Below are 19,020 nucleotides of genomic sequence, written 5' to 3' on the forward strand. Positions count from 1 at the left end.
TGCCATCAACCACCAGAAACAGGAGTCACTCAGCTGCCGCACAAAGGGGTGGCCAACCTTATAGATTTATAGTGAACAGAAGTGATGACAGTTCTCTTCAAGGGTCTGACATACTGCAGGAACACTTTCTGTATGCTGGAATACTTCACTTGTGTCCATGGTGGTAGCTGCGTCCATGCTGCTATCTGAGTTCATGGCAGTGGTTGCATCTATGGCAGCAGCAGCTGGGTGACCACAGAGCCCGTTCCTCCTCCAGCAATTCCCATGCACCTGCCAGATGCTCAAAGAACTCTGGGAACACAAAGAACTCTGGGAACATACAGCACTCTCTACCAGTTATAAAATTAAGTTTAAAATTTTGACATTTACATTTAAAGCATTTGGTAGATGCCCTTATGCAGAGCGATGTACAAAAGTACTTTGAAGTCTCTATCAAGGAATAACATCAACACTGGTTCACTAGGTTACAGGCTTAGGATACCATCAGCCTAAAACTCTATTGGGAGGAATTATAGCTCAATTAAAAAAAAAACCAAATAAGTACATAAATCTACCAGTTAAAAATAAGCTCTAGTTTGGGCCTCCTAGTGGTCCAGCGGCAGGATCCCATGGTCTCAGTGCCATGGCCTGGGTTTGATTCCTGGGCAGGGCACCACCCCAGCTGCTGAAGAGTTGACTCTCAGTGCCAGTCCCAAGCCTGGATAAAAAAAAAAAGGGTTGCGACAGGAAGGGCATCTGGTGTAAAACCTGTGCCAAATCATGTGGGTCGATTGATCCACTACAAAACAGTGGACCCTGCAAATGTGTGGGACAAATGCTAAGAAAAAATAAGCTCTAGTTTAAGTGTTTCATGAAGAGGTAGGTCTTCACCTGTTGTTTGAAGATGACTTGGTAAACCAGGACATCTTAGGGAAGTTCATTTCACCACCTCTGGCCCAAACAGAAAAGAGTCTTGATGTGCACCTACCTCTAATCCTGAGAGGTGATGGAATTATATATATATATATATATATATATATATATATATATATACAGTAGCAATAGAGGGAGTCACAGAGCCACAGGGAAGGTCTTCGAATCATCAGTAGTGGTCATCTTATTAAACATCACGTGTGGCCTAGCAGTGGACACAGATGGAGATGTGCTGGGTTGCAGCAGCTTCTGGACTGCCCAGAAGGCTTTGAAGCATGGCTACCTACTGCTTGTGGCAAGTCAATGAGCACTTGATGTTGGTGGAGAGTGGCAAGGGACTGGATGATACTGGCTTGTGGGGAAGTTTCCATGGTGGTGTCTGAGTCTTCCCCAGTCCTGGGTTTCAGCACCACTGTAGATCCTCAGCATGTGGGGGTGGGAGGAAGATCATAATCACATATGAAATGTTTGTGATGTTTATCTTTTTTTTTTTAATTATAATTATTTTTGTTAATCAATTACATTCCAATTATCTTAAAAAATCTATATTTAATATATAGATATTTTAATCAATCTGGTGCTATGGACTATATTTTTCTTTTAATGGTGTACAGTAGATATAGTACTTTAGTGTAAGCTTTTAAATGCTCCTGAATTTCAAAGTCAAAAGTCAAAGAAGCTTTATTGTCACTTCAACCATATATAGCTGATGCAGTACACAGTGAAGTGAAACAACGTTCCTCCTAGACCAAAGGTGCTACACATAACAAAGACAAAGTACAGGTGACGCAGACAAACATAGAGCTAAACGTAGAGATAAAGCTAAACTATACTTAAGGTGTTTAGTAAAACTAGACATACGACAGAAGTGCACAGGATGAGAAGACAAGACAATGCAGACAAACAGGACATATAACACAGACTCTGTGCAAACGAATAGTGTTGACAGTGAGTGCAAATATTAAAGTTACCTGTAAACACGATCAATTTCTGCATTACTGTGTGTAAATCCCTAGTAGGGGGGATTTATGAGGATCTGGTTGATCAGATCTTAGGTTCTTTAAGAAAATCGAAAGTGAATGTATTCTATTTCAAATAAAAAAAACACTTCTTTGTTTGCATGATACAGTAAATTACTGTAAACTCTTGTTTCCAATTTGATGAAACTACAAAGATATAAAATACTTGCAAAGAAATTCCCATAAGCAATTTAATCAAACCTCAAGACACATAATTAAGAAAATTTACTACTTAAATCTATTGAATCTACTAAACCAGTCATCTTGTTGCGGGTTAAAGCTGGGACGTGACAAAAGAACCTTTGAACTGAGAACATCTACATCGAACAGGCTTTTTTGTTATCTTTATGTTGTTTCTAATCTTCTGCCTTTCAAAATTTTTAACATGCACCAACAGATATGAACAGATAAAGGGAGGTATATCTAGTCTTGTAATTTCAGGGAGAACCTGTCCTTCTAGCATTACAGCAGAGGATGTTCATTATTGTTAAAGACAAGGTGTCACTGAACAAAAGAGCACTCACACTTATTTGCTATTGCACTGTCCTTTAAGAAAATCAAAAGTTATTACATGTTTGTGATATTAGACCAGGTGAGTGTTGTGAAGGGTTAGATTGGGCCAGACAAGTTTTGAAATGGGTTAGATTAAACCAGGTGAGTGTTAAAAGGGGTTTAGAACAGATGGGTGTTGGAGGCCAGCGGACATCTTACTGCTTAAGGAAGAAGCTGTTGAAGCTAGTGGAATCTAGTGGTCACATCTGCATGGATATTCTCGGACCTTCCTCTGATAAGTGGTATGTAACCATTATTTTTGAAACATTTGTATGGTTCATCCCCAGTATCACACTAATCCTAGTAATAAAATAATTTTTTTCTGTATTTTAATAATATACTTTTACTTGCACATTTTCACATGAATGTAGAAATCATGATAATAAATCTGACAATAGATTTCCATAAAATCATGATTGTGTGTATTAGTGTGTGGGAGAGATGGCAGCTATCAAGCCTTTTGAGCTACCAAACTTTCTGAGAGCTTCTTAAATTCATTTGATAACTGTTGGTAAAATGTTGTTATCATTTTAAATAAACACCAGATACACACAGCACTCTCTACCAGTTGTAAAATTAAGTTTGAAAATGTAATACTGCTCTTCTAAATTTACATTTACATTTAAAGCATTTGGCATACGCCCTTATCCAGAGTAACTTACAAAAGTTCTTTGAAGTCTCTATCAAGCAATAACATCAACACTAGTTCACTAGGTTACAGACTTAGGATACCATCAGCCTAAAACTCTATTGGGAGGAATTATAGCACATTTTTTTGTAAATAAGTACATAAATCAAACAGAGAAAAATAAGCACTAGTTTAAGTGTTTCAGGAAGAGATAGGACTTCTAAGCAAAGTTCATTCCACCACCTCGATGCCAGAACATAAAAGAGTCTTGATGTATACCTACCTCCAACCCTGAGAGATGGTGGGACCAGTCGAGCAGTGCTAGAAGATTGGATGGAGCATGGTGCAATGCAAGGAGAGATAAGAGATTTGAGGTACCATAAATGGTGCTGGTCCATTTTTTAGCTTTGTAGGAAAGCATCAGCATTTTGAATCTGATACAAGTGGAGGGGACTCAGCAATGGGGTGGTTTGCCAGAACTTAGGCAGGTTGAAAATAAGTTGCACAGCTGTATTTTGGATTATTTACAGAGGAAAAAATGCATTCAGAGGTAGACCTGCCAACAGAGAGTTGCTGATAGATAAAAATGTCCGAATCCTTCTGATGTTATAGAGAAGAAACCAAGTGTATCACATTAGTATTATGAGAAGAAAAAGACTGATTGTCTTTTTCTTCTCAGAAAAAGTTGATTGTCCATGGTTACGCCAAGGTGTGAGCAGTGGCTGAAGGGAAGATCAGAGAATTGTGTAGAGATATTGCAAGATCCTGACCTGGGGATGAATCACCTGAGATGACCAGAAGTTCAGTTTTGCTAGGACTGAGTTTCAGCTGATAAGCCTTCATCCATGATGATATGTCTGCCAGACATGCTGAACAGAAGCCATGGTATCTGAGGAAGGGGAAAGAAACAATAAGTTGAGTGTCATCAGCAGTTGTAAGAGAACCCATGTGAGGATATGGCTTTGCCAAGAGAGTAAGCATAAAGGGTGAAAAGAAGAGGACCTACTGAGTACTGAGCCTTGTGGGACACCACTGGAGAGTTGGTGTGGAGCAGATGACAGCTTGGCTGATATAGCAGCATGTAGTTTCTAAGTGACAGCCTGAGGGTCAATCTCTGGTTGGGATGTTGGAGGTTGTTCTGTGAGAGATATTCAGACAGTTGATTATAGACAACTAGAATTTTAGATAGAATGATACCAGTCTGTAGTTGCTGATGCCTGAGGGATCCAGAGCAGGGTTTTTCAGCACTGGAATAACCCTTGCTTTCTTGAAGGTAGTTGGTACATGACCAGATGAAGGACAGGATGGTCTGGAGCATAGTGGAAGGAATTGGATCCAGTGGGTAAGTGATAGGATTGCCAGACTATATGACTCGTGAAACCTCTTCTGCTTCTACGTTTGAAAAAAGTGTCAATGAAAGAGTAGGGAAATCCTCACTGTGTACTGTAGGCATTGTCGGGCAGAAGTGAAGGTCTGGCAGATTTTTTCAACCTTCTCATTGTAAAAGATCAGCAAGGATGAAGCAGGTGGACCCAGGGGGTTGAGTAGCAAAGAGTAGATGTTGTGGAGCTTGTGCAGCAGCTTGAAGCTTTTCTGTGCAGAAGTCAGTCTTGGACAGGAGTGCAGGAGATATCTGTTGAGTTGTGATTTCTCTCCAGTGTCTGCACAACACATCTGACAGCCAAGGAGCAGGACAAGAAGTTTTCCTGGGTTTAGTAGACAGAGGGCAGAAGAGATTCCATGGTTGAATAAAAAAAGTATAGGAAAGAGTCTGTGAGTCCAAGAATAGGAAAAAAAAGGAGTCAGGGTCAGGAGGAGATGGAAGAGTGCAGGAAGCTACAGAGGAAGGGGAGATCAATACATGGCATTGAATGTGAACTCAAAAGTCCCTTGGATTTAGATAATTAAATAAAATTTTGCTTTATTTTTACTTTTGCTTTTCAGTTGTACTATTTAAATTCACACACTCACACATTCACACACAAGACTCAGCTCTCTCTCTGGCTCTCGTCTAGCTCACTTTTATCACACTCATGCTCAGTGCAACAAAGAAAAATAGGCACCCCATCTTTTCAGTGTTTGCTGTTTAAGTCTCTGATTTATCAGTTAAATTTACCTCCTGATTTTTAATTTATTTTTGACTCTTGAGCCTTTTCTCCTTTCTCGACCTGGGCAGACCCATCAAAGAACTATTTGCAATTCTTTCTTTTTTTTTATCTTAGCATTAGCCCCTTGCAATGGAAGGCCCCCCTGTTTGTAGCAGATCATTCGAGCCGCAAGATTTCACACAGGTTTTACGCCGGATACCCTCCAATTTCTTATCCAGGTTTGGGACTGGCACTGAGAGTTAAATCTTCAGTGGCTGGGGTGGCGTCCTTGAACCTGGGCTGCAGCAATGAGAGCGCAGGATCCAGCATTTAAATATAAATAAATTGTAGTTAAACATGTACATTTATTGAATTAACATGTATAACGTTTTCACCCATGTTAATGGAGACTTTTCTTTCTCTCTCTCTCTCTCTCTCTCTCTCTCTCTCTCTCTCTCTCTCTCTCTCAACCCCCTATTTCTATACTTATTTCAGGAAAACAAATCTGATCATTCACTGTTGCTTACTGTTTCTCAGTGTGTGAGTGCAGCAAAATGGCAGAGGCCTGTATTTCACTCACTCACTTTTCAGTGGATCAATTCAGCTGTCCAGTGTGTCTAGATCTCCTGAAGGATTCGGTGACTACTCGCTGTGGTCACAGCTACTGTAAAGTGTGTATTAATGACTGCTGGGATCAGGAGGATGAGAAAGGCATCTACAGATGTCCTCAGTGCAGAGACACTTTCACTCTGAGGCCTGTTCTATGCAGAAACAACATGCTAGCTGAAGTGGTGGAGAAACTGAAGAGAACTGTCCAGATTCCTTCTCCTTCTCTCTGTTACGCTGGACCTGGAGATGTGGAGTGTGATTTCTGCACCCAGAGAAAACACAAAGCCGTAAAGTCCTGTCTGATGTGTCTGACCTCCTTTTGTGAAGCTCATCTTAAACCTCATCTTGAACTTCCTGCTCTGCCAGGTAACACTTGCTGTAGTGATAAGTCCTATTTACAGTTCAGCAAACAAACACATTATTCTACACATTATGTTTAATAGTATCCTGCTTTTGTAAGCAGGTTATTTCACCCACAGTGTTTCTTTGGTCTAATTTATTCAGAGATAATTAGTTCCTCTCTCGTTCCTTACCTTCTCCTTCTCTCTCTCTAGAGTTTCCAGTCTCTCTGTATCTCTTCTGACCATGAGGATTCACTCAGCATCATTGTCCATCAAAATCTCTCATTTGATAGAGTAAGGGATTCTATCTTAGATCTAAAAAAGCAATTGGAAAAATTCTGCGAGGACGAATTCAACAAAATCCCTTCACATGGTAAGAGGAGCTGTTCCTGCTGGAGAAACATCACAATGGAAATAGTCACAAGATACACAGAAATGACACTTTTAACTAAAAGACTGATGTAAAATGAAAAATGTTCACTGTAGGGGCGGCATGGTGGCTTACTGGCTTAGTACGTTTACCTCACACCTCCAGCGTCCTGGGTTTGAGTCTTGCTCCCGCTCACTATGTGTGTGGAGTTTGAATGTTCTCCCTGTGCTTGGTGGGTTTCCTCCCACAGTCCAAAGACATGCTTCTAGGCTGATTGGAGTCTCTAAATTGCCTGTAGTGTGTGATTGTGTGTGTGTGCCCTGTGATGGGTTGGCACTCTGTCCTGGTGTATCCTGCCTTGACGCCTGAGATAGGCACAGGCTCCTTGTGACCCCAGGATAGATCAGATAAGTAGTACAGACAATGAAATGAAATGATCACTTTAAGCCATTTTGGTCTTTTACAGAACTTTATGACTCATTTCTGTCTTTAACTCCATTTTGTCTCCACAGCTGCAACAGTTCAGAAGATTTCATCTTCAGAGCCAAAGAGCAGAGAAGAATTTCTGAAATGTATGTCTAACACACACACACACACACACACACACACACACACAATACTGAACAATCACATTTTTCTGTTTTGTTTTGTTTTTTTTATTTCATTTTAGATTTCTGTTATCTGACTCTGGATGCTAATACAGTAAATCGTTACCTCCATCTGTCTGAGAAGAACAGAGAGGCAATATGGAGTATGATAAAGCTGTACCCTGATCATCGAGAGAGATTTGATGCCTGTAGTCAGGTGTTGTGTGAGGAGAGTGTGTGTGGACGCTGTTACTGGGAGGTGGAGTGGAGTGGTGTTGGAGGTGTGTCCATCTCAGTCTCATATAAAGAGATCAAGAGAAAAGGATCAGGTAAAGAGAGTTGGTTTGGACGAAACAGTCAGTCCTGGAGTTTGTGCCGTTTTTCTTCCTCTTTCTCTTTCTATCACAATGACATGAAAACTGAGCTCAGAGTTCCATCATCTTCCAGAACAGGAGTGTATGTGGATCACAGCGCAGGAAGTCTGTCCTTCTACAGTGTCTCTGACTCGATGAGACTGATCCACAGAGTCCACACCACATTCACTCAACCTCTTTATGCTGGGTTTTGGGTTTATGGAGGAACTGTGAGGTTTTGTGATCCAAACAAATAGTAGATAGTAAAAATTCCTGCTCATTTCCTCATTGTTCCTTAATTGTGATGAATCTTTAACATTAAAAAGTAAATGAAAAAAGCAAAACTACTGTGTTTAGACTCAGTGTGAATCATCAGCTATACAGTTGTCTTGGTAAAATGCACAAAAAAAGATGAACACATTCTTTGACTCTGATGTGTGTAAATTGTAAAAACAGTATAAGTTAAAAGCAGATAAAATTAATTGTAATATAATTGCTAAAAGAAAGAGTGCTGATCTTTAATTAAACTGATATTATTAAATAAAATTAATATAAAAATGGCAACACATTATTTTATACTTTACAGTGTAAAATGAAATTTTACAAACTTGAATGAAGCATTAAAACTAGTGTTCATTTACGTGATGGTGATTGTAATAGTTTATGGAAATTTCCTCACACTGTGTTTGTCTTTTCTCTTCCATGATCTGTCATGTGATGTCCTATCATGCAACTCTTTCTGCTAACACATCCACAGCTGGAGAGCAGCTAGACAAATACACATATGTATGAATGCTGTTCATAGACTTCAGTTCAGTATTCAACACAATTATTCCCCATCAACTGACTGAAAAACTGAGCCTGCTGGGCCTGAACACCTCCCTTTGCAATTGGACATCCAATATCTAACAGCCTGGTTTAAAGCCAACAACCTGTTTCTAAATGTATACAAAAAGAGATAGATGTTGACTTCAGAAAACCACAGAGCAACCATTCTCCACTCAACATTGACATCTCTGTGGAGATCCTCACATGGTACCTCAACACCCAGCAGTGTTTTTACCTTCTGTGATTAAAGCCCATCTCCCACCCCACCCCCCATCCTGACCATGTTTTACTATCAAAAGCATCCTGAACAGCTGCCTCACTGCCTGGTTTTGGAATTACACTGCTTCCGACTGCTTGCAGCAGATAGGACAGCTGAGAAGGTCATCAGAGTCTCTCTTCTCTCCATCATAGACATTTACAACACACACCACATCCACAAAGCCAACAGCATTGTGGATGACCCCTCACAGCCCTCTTACACACTTTACCCTCCTGCCATCTAGGAAAAGGCACCAGAGCATTCAGGCACTCACAACCAGACAGTGTAAAGGTTTCATCCCCCAAGCCATCCAAATTCTTAATTCTCAGTGACTGGACTAACACATCTCTACCTGCCCACTGCGTTTTTTGTACAAAACAAGCTACAATTTTTATCCTGCTGCTAATAGTCTTTCAAGTTTACAACCATAGCATTATTACTTGCGCGTTGCTCAAATACAGAACTGTATAGTGGCACCGCCATCTTCTGCCGTCTTCTCTCTTGCACATTTTGCACATATGCAACTTTCTGGAAAACTGTGTAATTGTACTCTGTGTTGTTTTATGTAGCTTTGCATTTAATGTAGCTCCATGATGATGGAGGAACAGTGTTTAATTTTACTGTGTACTGCATACACTATACACCAGCTATTCATGTTCTGTAACAGCTATACAATTGAAATGGCAATAAAAGCTTTGTGACTTGACTCTTGACTTGATAATGTTCTTCAGTTCAGAATAATTGTTTCAAATACATCTAAACTAAAAAAAAAAACATTTTTCCTAATCACATCCAGTCCAGACTGACTGAAGTGAGCTTTCCCCTGTGCTTTATATTTGCTTCACACATGGTGATATGATACAATATCAAAACTACATTAAACATATTGTGGTGTGTGAATATAAAGTGTGAGGTTTTGTACTCAGCCTGTTTAATTAATAATCAGCTCAAAGGAAAGATATCTTTCCATTATTTTATTTTTATGAATTCATAAACATGTTACTTGATCTTTTATGATACATATGGAGGGAATTCTTTAAGAGGCATCAAATCACATTTATTTATATTTAAACACAAACACTGCTGTCCAGTTTCACCCAATGGCTTCCCTTCTCAGACTGGTTCCACTCAAGGTTTCTTTCTCATATGATCTCAGGGAGTTTTTCCTTGCCACCATTGCCAAAGGCTTTCTCATTAGGCATAAATATAAGGCATAATTATTTTATTTTAAACTTATTTTTATTCTGGGAATGCATTACCTGTTATCACTTTTCACATGATGCCAGACAGCTGAGGCCTATTTACAAGCCTTTCTTATTGGGAACATTCTGCAATCCTGTAAGGATTATCTGAGGCTCCTATTGAGCCCTTAGAGTTAGCCTTAGAGACATTATTGACTGTAAAAGGAGATCTTTGACTAGCACTAGCTTTACTCAAAAGAGTCAAGTAGTTTTTATTGTTATTTTTCAACCATATATAGCTGGTGCAGTACATAGTGAAATGGTTCCTCCAGGACCATGGTGCTACATGAAGGCATAAAGCTACATAACAAGGAACTAGGAACTAAGTACAGTTCCACAGTTCCACATAAAGAGCATGTGTGCCAACATGTGCAGACAGTGCAAAGGCAAGACACAGTGCAAAACAAACAGTAAAATTCAGATAGTACCAAATAGAATGAGAGAGAAAAAACACTTCAAAACCCTACCCTATGATACAGTAGTGCTTTAAGAGCAGTCATCCTATATCCTATATCATCCTATATATAAGTTGGAAACATAAGACAGTAAGCAGCATTAAGACTGAATGTGCAAAATTGCAATGTGATTGCAGATATGTCAGCAAAAAATGCAGTATGAATGCAGAGATGTACAGCTAAATATGTTTGTGTGTGTGTGTGTGTTTGAATATGCAATGTGTGTTATAGAGGTAAGAGAGACTCCCATGATCTTTTTAGCTATTCTCACAATCTGCTGTAGTCTGAAATGTGCAATTCCCAAACCAGCCAGTAATGCAGCTGCTCAAGATGATCTCGCTCTGTAGACTATGGTCAGGATGGCGGGTGGGTGATGGGCTTTCCTTAGCCTTTGCAGAAAATAGAGATGCTGTTGGGCTTATTTGTTGATGGAGCTAGTGTTGAGGGACCAAGTGAGGTTCTCCATGGAGGATCTGTCAATGTTCAGAGGGATCCAGTTGCAGAAGGCTGTATGATAATGTCCAGGCCCAACAGGCTCAGCTTTTCAATTAGGTGCTAAGGGATGATTGTGTGTACGGGCCAGATGAAAGGCAGTGTCTGCATGGGGGCCACTGAGGGTGGCAACAAGGTCTTGAGATGTCTCAAGATGAGCCTCTCGAAGCATGTAATGATGATGGGGATGAGTGTGATAGGACAATAATCATTAAGCCATGACACTGCAGACTTTTGACATTCCCATAGCATCAAACCATGACACAGTGTTGAGTTTCCTCCAAATGGAACGTCTCAGGTTACATATATAACTACACCAGGTTATGTATGTAACCCGGGTCCCTGAGAAGGGAACAAGACACCACAGGGTGCTGCTTGGAGACCAGATAGCTTTAGTTGCGGCCACCAAAGTAGACAAAAGGGAGAGGACTTACTTCATGCGCTCTAGCAATGGGCGCAAGTGCTGAGAATCCAAACTGGGCACAACAAGTGCAGTCTCTCCTCCTCTGCCAACTTGTGGAGAGGAGGGCAGAAGGCCTGCAGAAAGGCTGGGTGACCGGATTATAGCAGAGCCATTTCCAGAGTCAGAAACTCCTCAGAGGCTGTTCTCGTAGAGTGCCCTGAAACTGCAAGCAGGCAGGGGCTAACATAGAAGGTGGCAACACATAAGGTGCAGGAGCATGGGTGATCATGGCTGAACCCTGAAGCACCAGAGGTGGCGGTGTAGGTAACAGTGGAAATGCTTCTAAAGGGACACCACTGAAAATCCTAGCCCACGGGCATAAGGATTGTTTTCTGGCCTACCAGATGGAGATGATCACCTCTCACCTGGGGGACCGGCCCCTAAGCACTGACCAGCCACCCAGATTTCCTCCACTCCGCCTTGCACCCTAATTTAGTGGCCTTGCACTCTAATTTAGTGGCACTAGCCATGGTGCTGATCCTTTGCCGTGCTATGACAGTGCTGCTATCTAATGTGCCGAATCGCCACTGTTTGCCCTTTGAAGAGAGAGAGAGGGGGTAAAGAGCAGTTTCCTGTTGAATATATGCGTTGGTGTGTGTGCAGTCATCACAGCCCTTAACTCTGAGCCCCTGCCTAGCAAGCTTTGGCTCCAGAATGTGTGAGCTTGTGAGAGACCGCCTGTATTTTCTTGCTGGCTCCTGGCTCAGTGCTCAAGTTAAAAACCAAATTTTATTTATCACATACAAAATCATACACAGTATGACATGTAGTTAGATGCTTTTTTTATGACTTTCCTTGTTACAAGAGAAGAAGAGTAGAATAAATTTAAGGTATGTAGTGTAACCTCATGGGTGCCTACATAGGCAAATCTGCGGCTATTGGCATGCCTCTTTAAAGTGCTCAGCCCAACATAAGCAATCAGAGCTGATGCTATATAAACCCTTGGTTTTTGTTAGTCGGTGTGCAGACATACAGTCTGCGCCAGGTATCAAAGACCATAATTTGGTAAAGAATTACTTATTGAAAGGCTTTATTTCTAAAGATTATTGAGAAAGTTATTTATTGGTGTGGTGGACTGAGGATCAGCTCCTCGTCATTATTATAAAAGACCTTGGTGAGGGTATTGCTCAAGCCACCAAAGGCTTGCTTGTGGCAACAGGGCTCTTCCGCTATGCGGTATCTGCATGCATCCTGGCGTGTTTCTAGCTACCTTTGTGCACTCTTCTCTGTATATGTCACAGAGTTGTTAGCATGTTAACAAACACGGCACCAAACCTCCCTGGTTCGTGCCCTGCTTCAGATAGTTTCCAAAGGTTATGTTTCTTTTCGTCTAATTTTTTTCCATATTCCACCCGACTCCCTGATTAAACCCTTCTATCATCCTCCATTTGTCTGGATAACAGGCCAGGCTCGGTATTCCCCACTTCTCTACTACCAAGTCCTTCTATCCCCGTAACAAAATATTAAAAATATGATAAAATACGAAAATCTAACATAAAAAAATGAGACCACTGCCCAATCTCCAGATTTGAACCCTATTGAAAACCTCTGGAATGTCATCAAGAGGAAGATGGATGGTCACAAACCATCAAGCAAAGCTGAGCTGTTTGCTTTTTTGCAAAAAGAGTGGTATAAAGTTTCCCAACAGCAAGGTGAAAAACTGCTGGAGAGCATGCAAAAACGCATGCAAATCGGGGTTATTCCACCAAATACTGATTTCTTAATGTTATTTAGCCGAAGCATTAACACAATTTGTTTGCATTTTGTTTTATTTGACTTATTAAAGCTCTGCAAATACTGTATGATCTTGGGTTATTTTGATGTGTTGTAATTTCCTTTAAATATACACTCTAAATAACAATAGATATATATTTTGAATTTAGGAAATATTTTCAGCAGTTCACAAAAAATGAAACAAAACTGTTCATCTCACCAATACATGTACCTGTAAGAAGAAAAAAAAAACATAAGAAACTGATTATTTTGCAGTGGTCTCTTATTTTTTCCAGAGCTGTACATTTAAACTGCCCTCAAATGTGCTAAAGACATTCTACACCTGCACCATTGAGAGCATTATGACGGGAAGCATCACAGCCTGGTTTGGAAATAGCACCAAGCAGGAGAGGCAAGCTCTCCAGAGGGTGGTGCGATCAGGCGACCAGTGGTACCATCTGCACCGAGCTCCATGACCTGGAGACTATATACAGCAAGAGGTGCTGGACCAAGGCCAGGAAGATAATGAAGGACCTAAGCCATCCCAACAATTGATTCTTCTCTCTGTTGCGGTCAGGGAAACATTTCCACACCTTGAAGGTAAACACAGAGAGAATGAGAAGGAGCTTCTGAGCCTGGTTCCTCTCAAGGTTTCTTCCTCATATCATCTCAGGGAGTTTTTCCTTGCCACTGTCGCCACAGGCTTGCTCATTACGGATAAAATAAAATAGGGATAAAATAGTTTAATAATTTAATTTAATAATTTATTTTTATTTTTAATTATTTAGTTATTTTTTCCTCTCCTTTCTCTGTTTCTCGTTTTTTTTGTAAAGCTGCTTTGAGACAACTTTTGATATGTTTTTGCCCATTGTAAAGGGTGCTATACAAATATTTCAATTGAATTGAAAAATTCTTCCCACATGCCAATCAGAACTCCTAGAACCTGGACTTTCTGGAATTTCTCTGGACTTCCTCACACATAACATACTACCTCAGCAGACAGTTGCACACACAACTGCAGTACAACTGCACAGGTCACACTCACTGATATATACAGTATATATATATATATATATATATATATATATATATATATATATATATATATATATATATATATATATATATATACACTACCAGTCAAAAGGACACACCTTTTAATTCAATCTGTTTTGTTTAGGGATTTATTTTCTACATTATTCTAGAACAATACTGGAGATTTCAAAACTATGAAATAACACACATGGACTTAAGTAATCCATATATAAGGACAACAAAAAACATTCAGTTATTTTAAAACACGAATGTCAGGTGTTCTGGAATAGTTCTTGCAAGAACAGTATTGTCAAGTGCATTTGCAAAACCCATCAAGCACCATGATGAAACTGGCTCACATGAAGACCATCCCAGTAAAGCAAGACCAAAACGTACCTCTGCTGCAGAGGAGAAGTTCATTTAGAGTTACCAGCCTCAGAAATCACCAATTAACAGCACCTCAGATTAGAGGCGTTATGAAGGCTTTACAGAGCATCAGTAGCAGACATATCTCAATATCAACTGTTCAAACGAGATTATTGTGTATTTCGGCTGCCTTCAGCATTGTTTTACAATGTAGAAAGAAATAAACATCAGGAAAGACCATGGAATTAGAAGGTGTGTCCAAACTTTTGACTGATAGTGCATATATATACGCCCCTCACATTTTTGTAAATATTTTATTATATGTTTTCATGTGACAACACTGAAGAAATGACACTCTGCTACAATGTAAAGTAGTGAGTGTACAGCCTGTATAACAGTGTAAATTTGCTGTCCCCTCAAAATAACTCAACACACAGCCATTAATGTGTAAACCACTGGCAACAAAAGTGAGTACACCCCTAAGTGGAAATGTCCAAATTGGGCCCAAAGTGTCAATATTTTGTGTGGCCACCATTATTTTCCAGCACTGCCTTAACCCTCTTGGGCATGGAGTTCACCAGAGCTTCACAGGTTGACACTGGAGTCCTCTTCCACTCCTCCATGATGACATCACAGACCTTGCACTCCCCCACCTTAGGGTTTAGGTCTGGAGACATGCTTGGCCAGTCCATCACCTTTACCCTCAGCTTCTTTAGCAAGGCAGTGGTCATCTTGGAGGTGTGCTTGGGATCGTTATCATGTTGGAATACTGCCCTGCGGCCCAGTCTCCGAAGGGAGGGGATCATGCTCTGCTTCAGTATGTCACAGTACATGTTGGCATTCATGGTTCCCTCAATGAACTGTAGCTCCCCAGTGCCGGCAGCACTCATGCAGGCCCAGAGCATGACACTCCCACCAAGATGCTTGACTGTAGGCAAGGCACACTTGTCTTTGTACTCCTCACCTGGTTGCCGCCACACACGCTTGACACCATCTGAACCAAATAAGTTTATCTTGTCTCCTGGAATCTCCTCCATACTCCATGCTGAGTAAGGGAAAAAAATGTCAGTGGCCTCAACCTGTAAAAGCATCCCTGTCTTGGGGTTTGTCTTATTGTTATATATATATATATGTATACATATATATATATATATATATATATATATATATATATATATATATATATATATATACACTATATTGCCAAAAGTATTCGCTCACCCATCCAAATAATCAGAATCAGGTGTTCCAATCACTTCCATGGCCACAGGTGTATAAAATCAAGCACCTAGGCATGCAGACTGTTTTTACAAATATTTGTGAAAGAATGGGTCGCTCTGAGGAGCTCAGTGAATTCCAGCGTGGAACTGTGATAGGATGCCACCTGTGCAACAAATCCAGTCGTGAAATTTCCTCACTCCTAAATATTCCACAGTCAACTGTCAGCTGTATTATAAGAACGTGGAAGTGTTTGGGAACGACAGCAACTCAGCCACGAAGTGGTAGGCCATGTAAACTGACGGAGCGGGGTCAGCGGATGCTGAGGCGCATAGTGCGAAGAGGTCGCCAACTTTCTGCAGAGTCAATCGCTACAGACCTCCAAACTTCATGTGGCCTTCAGATTAGCTCAAGAACAGTGCGCAGAGAGCTTCATGGAATGGGTTTCCATGGCCGAGCAGCTGCATCCAAGCCATACATCACCAAGTGCAATGCAAAGCATCGGATGCAGTGGTGTAAAGCACGCCGCCACTGGACTCTAGAGCAGTGGAGACGCGTTCTCTGGAGTGACAAATCGCGCTTCTCCATCTGGCAATCTGATGGACGAGTCTGGGTTGTAACGTAGTTAAACATATGGGCATTTGATCTTGACTTTAACAATATTGAAAGATTCAAGTAATATACAAATAAAGCCAAAGAAAAGTCTTTTTTAAATGATTTGTAAAATGTAATTTTAAAAAAATCCAATTTCTTGTGAGGAAAAAGTAAGGACACCCACATATTTATTTGTATTTAAAATGGATAACCTACAGGTGTCTCACATCAGGTGCAAATGTTACAGAGCATTTTGAAGGAGGCTTGCCTTATTTAAACCTCAGACATCTAGCTTTGTTTGCTCTTAATTGTTGAAGTGAGAGGTATCACATATAAAAAGATCTTAAAAGAATTTGTAATCAGCCATTCCACTGTCCAGAAAATCATTTACAAGTATAGAACAACTGCAAACATGACCAGGTCAGGCCATTCCAAATTCACCCCAAGAGCAGACGCTTAGATGCTTAAAGATGTCTCCAAAAACCCTAAAATATTATCACGGGACGTACAGCAAGCTTTTGCTACAGTTTATGCCAAAGTGCATAAATCTACAATCAGAAAGAGACTACACAACTTTAATTATTATGGGAGGTGTGCAAGAAGGAAATCTTTGCTCTCTAAAAAAACATGAGGGCAAGACTGAAGTTTCCTAAAGAACACAGAGGCAAAGGCCAAAACGTCTGGAATAATCTGCTTCAGACAGATGAGTCTAAAATTAAAATTATTTGGACACCATAACAGAGCATGTTTGGAATAAACCAAATACAGCATTTCAGCAAATGAACCTCCTACCAACTGTGAAACATGGAGGTGGAAGTGTTATGGTTTGGGGATGCTTTGCTGCAGCAGGACCTGGCCAGATCACCATCATAGTGAATTCTACAGTGTATCAGAAGGTGCTTGAGGAACATGTAAGACCATCTGTCAAACAAAAATTGAAGCTAAAGTGGAACTGAACCTTGCAACATGACAATGACCCAAAACATACCAAGGACTGGTTGAAAAGTAAAAAATGAAGAATTCTGGAATTTTTCTGGGCCCAGTCAAAGTCCATCTCTAAATCCTATTGAGATCCTGTGGGGTGACTTGAAACAGACTGTGCGTGCAAGAAACCCCTCAAACATCACACAGCTGAAAGAATTCTGCATTGAGGAGTGGGGGAAACTTTCTTCCAGTCCATGTCAGAAACTGGTAAATGGCTACAAGAAAAGTCTCACTGAGGTTATTTAAGCCAATGGGGGAAACACTAGCTATTAGGTCATAGGGTGTCCTTTTTTCACAGGTGAAATACTCATTTTTGTTGATTTCTTTATTTCTTTTGTTTAAGAAGTGAAAATAAAGTGATATTTTGTTGTTTACATGTAGTTACAACACTTTCATCTACAGGTACAAAATAAAAATATAAGATCAGAAATTGACATGTTGACATGCTGACAGCTTTTGACAGATCACAGCCTGGCCACAGCCTTCCTCTGTCAAAGACCTACAAACTTTTCTGGATTTTGCCAACTTTTACTGCCATTTCATTAGAAACTATAGCACCATTGCAAGCTCTCTCATGTCACCTATAATGGACTGATCCAGCCAAGAGAGCATTCCAACTCTTAAAACAAAGCTTCACTTCCGCTCCTATTCTCTGCCATGCTAGACCTGATTTACCTTTCATTGCTGAAGTGGACGCCTCTAGCAGTGGGATAGGAGCGGTCCGGTCACAGCGTCAACCTGGTTCCGGAAAGGTACCCCTTTTTCTTCTCTAGAAAACTCCCACTGGTGGAGGTGAATTATGACGTGGGTAAACAGAGAGCTCTTGTCCATGAAGGCAGCCTTAGAAGAGTGGAGGCTGGAAGATGCCAACTACCTATTTTTGATTATCAGCTCTCACCGAAGAGTTCCATCTTCAATTCAATTCAATTCAGTTTATTTTGTATAGCACCTTTTACAATGAACATTGTCTCAAAGCAGCTTTACAAAAGAATCTTAGCTTCCCCAACAGACCCGCTCCTCGCTTCAGGGGTCACCCCCGTCATAGAACACCTGGAAATGTTCCTGGGGGGGGGGGGGGGGGGGGTTGACTGTGTTCATGTTGTTTCCGGTTTTCAGGGCTTTTAAGCAGCATGCTCCCTCTGGCCCAACATGAAGCATCGTTTCCCTGAGTCTTGTGCCAAGCCTTGCTGTTTATAGCCTTCTGATTGATATATGTGTATGATATTTGCCTGTTTTCCTGTTTCTATGATTTACGGTTTCTGTTTTGGTTTTGATCGCCTAGTATTTGCTTTTCCGGTTGACCTTTTCGCCTGCTTACCCGCTTATGACTCTGTCTGCTGATTTCAGTAAATATCTGCACATGGATTCTAACCCTCCCGCATCCAGTGAGTCCCTACAATTTAATATAAAATTTAAAAAAAAACTAAAAAAAATAACACAAAATACTATGAATTAAAAACATTTTATTTACCCCACTTACTCAGATGCTTGTTCTTTCAGCTACTTTTGCTCATAATTTAATCACTTCATTCACACTTCAGATTTCGGTGTTCTTCTTTCCAAGTTGCTTGTTTGTGATTCCAAAGAGTTTAATGCAGTTTAGGGGCGAGATAAAATTATCCATTGGTCCATGGGTTCTCAACTGACAGCCCTTCTTTAGCCAATTAGTAAAGTGACATCACTGACGCCGGCAGCAACTCTGTCGGTTAGTGTTTGAACCTGTCTTGAGCGAGTGAGAAGATCGGTGATTAAGCACAGCTACATGTAATTGATATGAACTTATCTTGTAAATTTAATTAATGCTTAATGCTTCTTATATGTTTGTCTATTGTAGTATTGTGTCAAACTTCCTGTTTTTATTTTAAAGGGTATTTTAATGAACTGGACAAGTTTATCATTATACCATCATAGCAT

The 19,020-nt window shown here is 40.4% G+C and overlaps 1 long non-coding RNA gene across 1 annotated transcript; it reads left to right on the forward strand.

Moving 5' to 3' along the window:
* Positions 1 to 5,731: 5,731 nt before the first annotated feature.
* Positions 5,732 to 7,758, forward strand: LOC131347012 (uncharacterized). The gene is made up of 3 exons (XR_009203699.1): positions 5,732 to 6,173; positions 6,362 to 7,090; positions 7,189 to 7,758. It is a non-coding gene; the product is annotated as an uncharacterized LOC131347012 (long non-coding RNA).
* Positions 7,759 to 19,020: the final 11,262 nt, after the last annotated feature.

The sequence above is a fragment of the Hemibagrus wyckioides genome, linkage group LG26, assembly GCF_019097595.1.
Source record: "Hemibagrus wyckioides isolate EC202008001 linkage group LG26, SWU_Hwy_1.0, whole genome shotgun sequence".
NCBI lineage: Eukaryota > Metazoa > Chordata > Actinopteri > Siluriformes > Bagridae > Hemibagrus > Hemibagrus wyckioides.